The sequence below is a fragment of the Schistocerca serialis genome, chromosome 2 (genome assembly GCF_023864345.2).
Source record: "Schistocerca serialis cubense isolate TAMUIC-IGC-003099 chromosome 2, iqSchSeri2.2, whole genome shotgun sequence".
NCBI classification, from domain to species: Eukaryota; Metazoa; Arthropoda; class Insecta; order Orthoptera; family Acrididae; genus Schistocerca; species Schistocerca serialis.
The window spans coordinates 485060910-485072340 of record NC_064639.1 but is presented as its reverse complement, the minus strand read 5'-3'; the positions used below and the strand labels follow the sequence as shown (position 1 = coordinate 485072340).

Here is an 11431-nt window from a genome sequence, read left to right as displayed (position 1 = left end):
TAGCTTGAGCAGAAATGGTCTGAAGCCAGAGTTAAGGGACCTGTAAACAACAACAATTAGAAGTTTAGTTTCACTAAATTCAACTACCTCTGCACAACATTCAAATATCTGTTCAGTATAGTGCCGTGATACGTCTACACACTCAAATGGAGGTGGTGGTGGTTAGTGTTTAACATCCCGTCGACAACGAGGTCATTAGAGACGGAGCGCAAGCTCGGGTTACGGAAGGATGGGGAAGGAAATCGGCCGTGCCCTTTCAAAGGAACCATCCCGGCATTTGCCTGAAACGATTTAGGGAAATCACGGAAAACCTAAATCAGGATGGCCGGAGACGGGATTGAACCGTCGTCCTCCCGAATGCGAGTCCAGTGCGCTAACCACTGCGCCACCTCGCTCGGTACACTCAAATGGAATACTGCTTTTTACGTACATGGCCACTCCCATATTGTGCAAGGAACTCCTTGAAAAACAGCCAGCTAATCTGTATCCTGGTAAAGTAAGCCTCTGAATTGTCAAATTATTTAAGTGGTGTGCCGATATAGCAATAATGCCAGAGTCAATATCTAGAAGCAGTTCACTAACTTTATCTCTGATACCTCTTATATTCTGATGAAATATGCTAATTCCTTCTCTGCTTGGATACCTGACCCCCTCTGAAGGTGATTCCTTTGTTACAGGGACTTCCTTTAGGCAGCTGACTTCAATCTAAAAAAGGTGCAGCTCTAACACCAACTACTATAGGAATTTTTCCATGAGTAAGCCCGACATCATCCACTAAACTGTCACCTACAAGCTTAGCCAGCTTCCCCTTCCCATACCTATTGAGATGCAGCCATGCCTAGTGAAATCCAATCTCTTGACAGACTCAACTGGCACCACTGCAATGTGACCCATGCCCTCTGCTGTCAGTGCCTTCTCCTGCCCCATGTCAACACACCTACAGCAACATTAAGATGAGGCCAATCGTAATGCTGAAACAGTTGCATAAAGTGCACATTAGTGCCACCAGTTTGAGCAGCTATCTTAACCAGGTCACCACCTACATCACATTCCCTGTCCCTATCTAGACTATCTGCTGCTCCACCCACAATCACTACCTGATCCTCTTTTTTTAAAATTCTTACATAACTCCCCTATGCTATCAGTTACCTGAGCCAACCCTGCACTAGACTTCACAATGCTGGTGACTCGGTACTCACTCCCCAACACTTCCTGCAACTGCTGGCCCACACCTCTGCCGTGCAAACCACCTAGCAGCAGAGCCTTCTTCTTTCTGTTAGACTTTTCAACTAACTTAGGCTTCCTAACTGCAGATAACTGCTGCATGTTTCCTATGTCTACAGCTACAAGAGGCTCCTCTCCACTCAACAATGACAGTTGGTCAAATCTATTGCATATTTGCAAAAGTACAACTGTCTGAATACTTCCTCCTCCTAACTGCCTTCTTGCCAACTGCCATTTCCCATTCCCCAGCACCCTTCACCCTCCTCAAGCTATCTAGTCCGTTCTTTGTGTATTGTAACTACACCTGAAGGGCACAGATCTTACGCTCCTGCTCCTCTGTCAACTTATTTCTACTACAGTTTCTGCATTCACAGGAGAGGATCTCACTAGAATGCCCACTGGCTTCCCCACTATATTCCCCCTAATGAAAATACTTTGAGCATACATCATACATGCTACATACATCAACTACTGCTCACACAGATACACTATCTGAGGAAAGTATCTGGACACCTATTAGTGGACTTTAATGTGGAGTGTGTCCATCCTTCACCTTTATGATGGCTTGAACTTGCTGGGGACACTTCCAATGAGGTACCTCAACGTCAATGAATGACTGGCAGCCCATTCTTCCTCAAGAGTCTAAGCCACACGAGGTTGGACATGGGTCTGAAGCAAAGTTGATATTCTAACTCATCTCAATAGTGTCCCACTGGGTTCAGGTTGGGACTCTGGGCAGGCCAACTCATTTCAGGAATGTTATTCTTCACAAACCATACCTCACAGATGCTGCTTTATGACAGAGTGCATTGTCATGCTGATACAGACAATCATAGTCTCCACAATGTTCCTGTAATGCATGCAGAACACACGCACAATTTGTTCATATCATTCTGCATTTAGCTTTTTCTTAAGCACAAATAGGGGACCATGTTAACCACAAAAACACTTCCGTACCATAACACCATCCCCTTCATAATTCACTGTTGGCACTACATATCATTTCAAGCAAAGTTCACCAGGCATTCACCAAACCCAAACTCCTCAATCATATTGCCACAAGATATAGTGTGTTTCATCACTCCAAATGAGATGTTTCCGTCATTCATTGTCAAGACACTCCTACTTACAATGACTAAGCTAGCTTGACTGCTGGTAGCATTTTAGAGCTCACAAATGGTTCCTTCTAATGACTCCATGTGATGTTTTACAACCACCCTCCACAATGCTCGACAGACTCTATTGGTCAGTAAATGAGGTCTGCCTGGTCTTCATTTAGCTGTTTATGTTCCTCCGTATTTCCACTTCACAATCACCAACAATTGACTTGGGCAGCTTTAGAAGGGTTGAACTGGTGACATCCTATGACTAATCTATGTTTTGAAGTCAATGAGCTCTTCAGACCATTCCTTTCTTCTATCACTGCTTCTGTATTGACAACAAAGTACTCTTGTCTCCTTTTATACTGGTGGATCCACCTCTCATGACATCTAATTGTCAATTCTGCATTATATAGGGGTGTCCAGATATTTTTGATCAGAAAGTGTATACATTCAATGTCTCCTGTAGTCCTATTTGGTACAGGTCCCACACACTTGAACAGTATTCTAGGACGGGTGGCACAAGTGTTTTGTAAGCAGTCTCCTTTGTAGACTGATTGCATTTCCCTAGTATTCCACCAATGAACTGAAGTCTGCCGCCTGCTTTACTTGCAACTGGGTCTCAGTGATTGTTTCATTTCATATTGTATACAAATTGTTACCCCAAAGTATTTGTATGAGTTGACTGATTCCAATTGTGACTCACTATTAAGTCGTAAACAGAACTGAGTCCAAATCCAAAAGCATGGTTGTCATGAAGTATGACACTTAACAGTGAAAGCATTTTTATTATGAACACCAGCATACAGCCAGGACAGGACTGAATTCCCAGACAGAGAGTGCAGCTATTATTACAAACATTGTTATTCCAGAATATACAAACATAAGATATTTTGAGAAATTTTTCAAAACTGATGGCAATAGTGGGTGGATAGGATTGAACTTTTTTTTTTTTTTTTTTTTTTTTTTTTTTTTTTTTTTTTTTTTGTGCAGAATTTTACATTTCTGAACATTTAAAGAAAGTTTTGAATTTTTGTGCCATTTGAAAATCTTATCATCAAGACCTGGCTGAATATTTGTGCAGTTTTTTTCAGGCAGTAGTTCATTAGTGTTTGACATGTGGTGCTACAGAAGAATGTTAAAATCAGATGGACTGATAAAATAAGAAATGAGGAGGTTCTCCACATTATCGGTGAAGGAAGGAATACATGGAAAACACTGACAAGAAGAAGGGTGGAGTGATAGGACATACGAGGGGGACCCAAAAGAAACCGGATTGTTGTCATAAAAAATTTATTGATGAACCTTTTTACAAAATTACTTAAGTCACCTTCAAAATACTCTCCATGCTAGACGCATGTTTGGAACTCTTAAAGTTTTATATTGTCCAGTGCCCTTTTCGAAGCTGTTTTTACCGCCTCCACATCGTCATAACGCTCCCCTTTTAGCTTTTGTTTTCATTCGAGGAAATAAGAAAAAGTCGCACGGGGCTAGGTCCGGCGAATATGGAGCTTGGGGAATGACAGACCACCTCTGAGATGCCAAATAGTGGATCACTCGTAAGGCCGTGTGTGCTGGAGCGTTGTCGTGATGCAGAAACCAGTCACCTGATCGCCAAAGTTCCAGGCATTTCCTCCTCACATCCTCTCGCAGACGCTTTAAAACATCCAAGCAAAAGTACTGGTTAACAGTCTAGCCAGGGGGTACGAATTCCCGATCACAATTCCACGAACATCAAAAAAGACAATGATCATTGTCTTCACATTTGACCTCACTTGCCTTGCTTTTTTTTTGGTCTGGGAGAGTCCTCCACTGGCTTGACGCTTGCTTGGTTTCTGCGTCATATCCATAACACCAACTCTCATCCCCTGTAATGACTTTGTTCAAGAAGTTTGGATCATATGCAATATCTGTTTTCAAGTCCTGATACACATTCATGCGGATGGTTTTTTGCTCCTGTGTGAGAAGGTGCGGAACAAATTTAGCAGCAACACGTCTCATGTGCAAATCCTCACTCAAAATCTGCTGGCACGAGCTCCAACTGATTCCTGTCTCTGCTGAAATTTGGTCGATCATTTGACGATGATCCTCGTTGATCTTTTGGCGGACCTTTTCAATGTTCTCCTCATTTTGCGATGTTGAAGGGCGTCCAGAACGAGCTTGGTCTTCAACACACATCTCACCAAGTTTAAAGCGCCCAAACCACTCGAAAACCTGTGTGCGGCTCATAGCATCCTCCTGGAAAGCTTCCTGAAGCATTTGGTGTATCTCTGTTGCAGTTTTTTTAAGTAGGAAACATAATTTCACACACACTCTTTGTTCTTTTAAAGTTGCCATAACGACTTCGTAGAGGTAACCCGCCAACAGTCAGAGAAACACAATACCACACTTGCACGTTCAGCTCTATATTGACGCCGTCTGCACAGCTGTTTCATGAAGGTCTCTACTAACACCATCTAGCGTGAGAACCCTGCAGTACGTCTACGAGTGGCAGCACCCTCGGAGTCCGATTTCTTTTGGGTCCCCCCTCGTATGTTCAGGCATCAGGGGATAACCTGCATAGTACTAAGAGGGAATGTAGGAAAAAACGGACATCTGAATACATCCAACAAAGAACTGAGGATTTAGGGTGCAAGTTCTACTCTGGGATGAAGAGGTTACCCCTGCAGGTGCATTCGTGGCAGGCCACATCAAACGAGTCAGGAGACTGATAACTCAAAAAAATTACAGATCACAGCGTCATCTGTGAAAAGTCTGAGTAATATACAGCCTAAACAGCAAGGGGCATATCTGGAGTTACCTCTACATCTGTTGATATTAGAAAACACGCTCTGTCCTCTCTACCAGAAAAACCTTAATCCAGTCACAAATTCCATTTGATACACCGTACAACCATATTTTTGATAATAAGCGTAAGTGTAATACGGAATCAAATGCTTTTGGAAATAAAAAAATGCTGCATGCCTGGCTTCCAGGATGTAATGAGAAGAGTATGAGTTGGTTTTCAGATGATCGATGTTTTCAGGATCTATGCTGACTGACATGGAAGGGGTCATTCTGCTCAAGATACCTCATTCCATTTGAGCTCAGAATATGTTCTAAGATTCTGCAACAAATGAATGTCATGGACACTGGAAGTTAGTTTTGTAATCACTTCTGCTACCCTTTTTGTAGACAGGTGTGACCATTACTTTCTTCTAACTACTGAGCATGGTTTTCTTTAGAGAGATTCGCAATATATTATGGTCAAACTAGGGGCTAATGCAGCAGAAAATTCAGTACATAATCTGATACATATTCCACTGGATAATGGAGCTTCATTCAATTTCTCAATGCCACTGGCACTAATATCTATTTCACTTATCTTTGCAGTGGTGCGTGAATTAGACTGAGGCAGTACCCGTGGATTTTACATTGTAAAGGAACGTTTGAAAATAGAGTTCAACATTTCTGCTTTCTCCATTCTTGTCTCATCCATGAGTGACTGGACACTTAACTTTGGTGCCACTAACAGAACTTTGGTGTTGTGAAAGATCTTGGGCAATATTCTGCTATGGTAGTCATTGAAGGCTTCATGCATTCCCCTCTTGACTGCCAAATGTATTTATCTCTTTATCTAAAGCCATATACTTTGTTTCACACCTATTACACAGTAGTCACTGTTTCTTTACAGAGCAGTTTGTATTATGGAGGGTCCTTGCCATCATAAAGTGTTTTACTATCTAGAATCTATCAAGTGCACACTCAGCTATGCTTTTAAACTTTAACCACAGTTCTTATACATGCTGCTCTACAGAGCTAAAACATTCATGTTCATTATTGAGATATAACACTACTGCCTCTTTCTGTAGTTTGCTTTTTGTTTTAACTGCCATTTTTACTTAATAATCATTGTTATTACAACTGTATCATCATCAGTGATAGCAATTTCAATGTGTACATCCTCAAAAATTTATTAATTAATGAATATCTAATCCAGTTGCTGGACAGTTCTTTATTTTACTCCACAACTGGTTTCAGATTTTAGATTAAAGCCATTTTTGGATTCTACCAGAAAATGGCTTCAATATAAAAAGTGAAATCAGCCATGGAGTAAAATAAGGAACCTTTTAGCAAGTGGAGTGAATGTTCATTAATTCAGTATACAACTGCAGAGCAGCAGAGAAACTAATAAATCATCTTCAAAGAGGTAAGGTATATTTGTTGCTATTAGGCCCAATATCTTCTTTTTCTTTTTCCTATATCCCATATCTTCATAGAGTGGTTTTATCAGATTTGGCATTGTTAACATTAGAGGGTGGCTGGATGGCCTTCCTTTTGCCACCCATTTACCCTTGTGATGGAATTTATGTAGCACTCATTGTGTCTAGTGTTAACCAGGCAAGAGTGTGTGAACATTTTCAAAATGTTTGCAAATTGAATAAGTGGGGTGTGACATAGGTACCAGTCCAGCATTCACCTAGTCAGATGTGTGAAACTGTCTAGGAACCACACCCAGGCTGACCAGCATACCAGCCCTCATCATTAGCCCACAAGAAGGATTTGGCAGGAGGCCAACATGCCCACCTGAATCCCGGAAGCAGTGTGCTTACATGCTCAGATCTCCATATGGGTAGCATTAGATCCAGTATATTCTGAGCTATCTAGGTGGTTTTAAGAGAAGCTATTTAGTAATGTTTCATGGGATGCCTTATCAAATCCACCACTTACAAAACTGTAATCATCCCAGTTGTTTGTTGGATGATTAAAGTCTCTTCTGATGATGATAGAATGATTAGGGTTTTCTCTATTGTTTTCCATTCCATTTGGTGGTTGATAGAAAGATCCAATTATAAATTTATGCCCACAGTTGATCCTGAATCTTGCCCATGCAATCTTTATGGTTTTGAGTTTCTTGTCTAGTGACAAATATACCACCTCTATTACCCTTTAGCCTATCCTTTCAATATATGCTTACATTTTCTCCAAAAATCTCACTGTTATCAATGCCAAATTTTAAACAGCTTTCTGTAACTACTATGTGAGCTGCACTACTTTTCTCAGCACTTCAAACTCTGGCAGTTTGTTGGGAATGCCTCAGTGGGGATTTTAATACTCTTACCTGCTAGGGTCATTTCTTTGGATCTTATATTAAAACTTGTGTGTCTCTTACAGCTGTCTTGTGAACGTGATGCAGAATCATCTACATAAACAGTCAGCAACTTGGGTAGCAGCCTCTGTTGTGTAGTCCACACATGAAACATTTAAGGGGACCCTACAGTTCCCAACCCAATGACCAGGTCTAGGAAGTCACAGCCTAACTTGTCACAAAACCTCTTAAAGTCTCTGGTTCCTGCCATTCACTTGACTCACAATCAGATCTGGGGCAATGCTGCAGGTTATGACCTTCACTGAAATTCTGTGAGCAACCTGTTCTGCCAGTCACTGGAATGATCCAAATACGACTGAAGAGCCCAGACAACAGGCATTGTTGTTGCAACATGCATCACAATCTGCATTTGCATGCACATTGCTCCTTCAGTGGCTGGCAGAACAGACTCTTCAGTGTGTCGAATGATCCTCCAAGCATACATAGTGAGTACACAAGGTGTTCCTTCCCATCCTTTGCTGCCATTTTCCTAAGAGGTAACATTATTTATCACATGTTTGAACTGATGATGATTAATATCCCCTAACCTTTTGTGTTTGCTCTCCTTGACAGTAGACACTTCATGTTTCCCACTAGGTGAAGTGAGTCTCAGTGACTCAGTTTTGGCAGAAAGCTGCACCTCATACTTGGTTAGGAGGATGGATGTAACATTATTAGTTCTTCTTTGTCTTGTCCCTCCCTGTAACAATAGATCCTGTGCTTCTTGCAGAGGAAACAGTATCCACAGGCAGGACAGTATCTGAAGTATGTAGTATCTCTGGTACATGAGTATTGGCAACCATCCTAACACACCCATTCAAAGCAGCTTCCAATTTGCTTGACAGTTGTCAGTGCAATTTCCAGCTGCTTACAAAAAAGCTTATTGATTCCCTTTTGATCTCCGGGTGTGTTATGCTACTAGCAGTTCCTGTTACCTTAGAGAACAGATGTGATTAACACTAAAAAAGAGATTTGTGTTATGAGAACAGAAAAAAACTGGGATTAAAGTTACTGATACCCTGATACATTTTTGAGCTTATGGTCACCAACTAATTTGAAAGTGATATTAATTTACAATAAATGCAGAAAATATACACTCCTTTTCAAAGAGAAAACTAACTCTAACACAATAAATTTGTTAGAGTGTATGCTACAGTACTGTAAATCACAAATGCCAATTTACTATGAAATATGTTACACACAAAATTTGTAATTTCTGAAATTCTCAAAAATATACATTAATTCATGTAGATATACACTGAAATTTGAGGTGAACTTTTTTTGCGAGTATACTACTGCTAATACTGTATAAAGCATGCACTCATAAGTATTCAAATATTCTCAAAAAATTTACCTTTTTTCCCATAAATACACAAACAAATTAGGGAATTATTGTTTTTGAACAAGACAGATTGCTCCTTACCATACAGAAGACATGTTAGGTGGCAGACAGGCACAATTAAAAGACACTTATATAAAGCTTTCAGCCACAACCTTCATCAGTAGAAGATGATGATGATGATGATGATGATGTTTGGTTTGTGGGGTGCTCAACTGTGCAGTTATCAGCGCCCTTACATATTCCCAACCTTTGCTCACTCCAGTCTTGCCACTTTCATGAATGATGACGAAATGATGAGGACAACACAAACACCCAGTCATCTCAAGGCGGGTGAAAACCCCTGACCCCACCAGGAATCGGTAGAAAAGAGACACACACCACACATACATGTAAGCACACCTCATGCATACATGACTGCCAACTCCAGTATCTGGGACCAAAATGCAACTATCACACAGGATGCAAGCAACAGTCTGGAGGTACTGTCCAAAAGAAAAGCTGCACAAATATTCAGTCAGACCTCAACAAAGTATTAAAGTGGCACCTTAAATGTTAAGAAATGTAAAATTTTGCACTTTCTCAAATACGTAAAAGTAGCATCCTATGAGTAAAATATCAACGAGTCACAAACAAAATCAATTATTTCCTACAAATACCAAGAGGTAAAAATTTCTAGACGCATAACATGGGAAGATCACACAGCCCCTTAATATCTACTGGAAAATCATCCATTGTGAGAAATTCAGCAAAACCTGTTCAAGTACGTATTTTTTTGGCTACCTTGCAGATGCTGGATTGGTGTGCTGATCCTTAACTGTTATTGTTGGGTCAATAAAGGCCAAATGCACTTTTTTCTTTCATTCTTGTTGCTATCATTGTTTCCCTATCTTCCATGTTTTGACCCAACACAAGTACTAGTGTTGCTCTACATTCAAGGAAGTGACCGAATGCTCTCCCTGATCTTGCTCCGTATTTTAGTGAAATAGCCTATTGTGAGCATATACATACAACCACCTTCGAATTGTTTTATCTGTATCAGTTGTAAGTAAATCTGCCACTGCAGCATTCATATCAACCACCAGGCTAAGAACAGCTTTAGTTACTTACCACCACCACTACTACTAATACTACTACTACTATTATTTTATTTTAGCAATAAATTAATGGCTGGCATTATTATGAACATAACAGAAGCCCATGTACAGTTTGTATAATATATAAGATATAGACCACATGGGGGTTAATGTTTTATTTTGGTGTCCATTCATACACAGGAACTTTCCGCACAGTTGAAATGTAAGTATTTGTTCATACATCTCTGGAATGCATGTGGCAATTGACAAGACTTTAATTTTGAGATGACTGTCCTACCCAATGAAATGTAGAAAAAAAAAATTAAAAAAAATGTAACATTAAGGTCTTTGATTTGGTAGGCTATCCAACATTTTATATTAGAAACTTTGAAATTTATGCAGTAAATCTTTCTTTTATATCAAGTAAGGGAAAAATATTTTGTTAACCATGTAGCAGGTACTAACACCTTTTACAACAGTATTTCATTTGCTAACATTTTATTGACAAAAAGGTTGACATTGGTTTGTACATTAGAAAAGACCAACCAACTATTTCCCACTACTTTTACTCAGTCAGCGAAGAGCTGTAACTTCAACCGTGTTTGATTCTACAAAAGCCATAACAATGGTGTCAAATCTTTTGGTCAAAATTCAGTGTGTCATTTCTCATACCCAAGATGTTTAAAGAGGGAAATGTTTATGAATGAACAGGCCTTAAGAAAAAGCCTGAAGTCAGTAGATGTGTGTTGTGCATATCAGAACATCACATGGAAATCACTGAAAATGAACAGACTCATCTTGATGGACATAAGCCAATAGAATACAACTTGAGGACCAGTAAGAGGAATGGAGTGGTTGTATGTGCAGAAAATGAAGTAAAGTGCCAAGCTCTTCTGGTTAATAAATATTGTGTTGAACAACAGTTTGAAGGTGTGCCACAATAGTGGATCAGGAAATACACAAGCAAGTACCACTGGCAGTTTTCAGACCACCAGCAGAATATATCTTAAATTTCATTAAAAAGAGTTAGGGACAGTTTTAATAAAGTTATGCAAATGTAATGAGAATCACTGTTTGTGGATACTTTACTACTCTTTTTCTGTCAAACAGCACTGACAGATGACACGTATAGCTGTTGTTGCACAACTTTAGATTATTTGCCGCAATAAATTTCCCTAGACTGATTGCAGGACATACTGTGACACCAATAGACAATTTGTTTTTAGAGACAACAACAACAACAACAACAACAACAACAACATAATCATAAACAATGACTAGTTCACAGCACTCTGAGAGAAACTATGGGAAGAACATTGGAAATGGATTAATAAGGACAATACAGATGGAAGATTTTATTCTTTCTGCAGTACATGATGTCTTGGTGTCAACTAAAATCGAGCAGAAGTAAGGATAAGTAAGTGCTGGTTAACTTCTGGGAAAGTATCTTATGCAAGGAAAAGAGTGTTAGACCTAATGATAAAATATAAATAAAATATATTAAGGATAAAAATATGCATTTTAATTCATTATCTCACAGAGCACTGAAATACTGCAAATTTTT

General features: G+C 39.7%; 1 non-coding gene across 1 annotated transcript; it reads right to left on the bottom strand.

Moving 5' to 3' along the window:
- Positions 1-322: 322 nt before the first annotated feature.
- Positions 323-395, bottom strand: Trnaa-cgc (transfer RNA alanine (anticodon CGC)). Its single transcript has one exon. It is a non-coding gene; the product is annotated as a tRNA-Ala (tRNA).
- Positions 396-11431: the final 11036 nt, after the last annotated feature.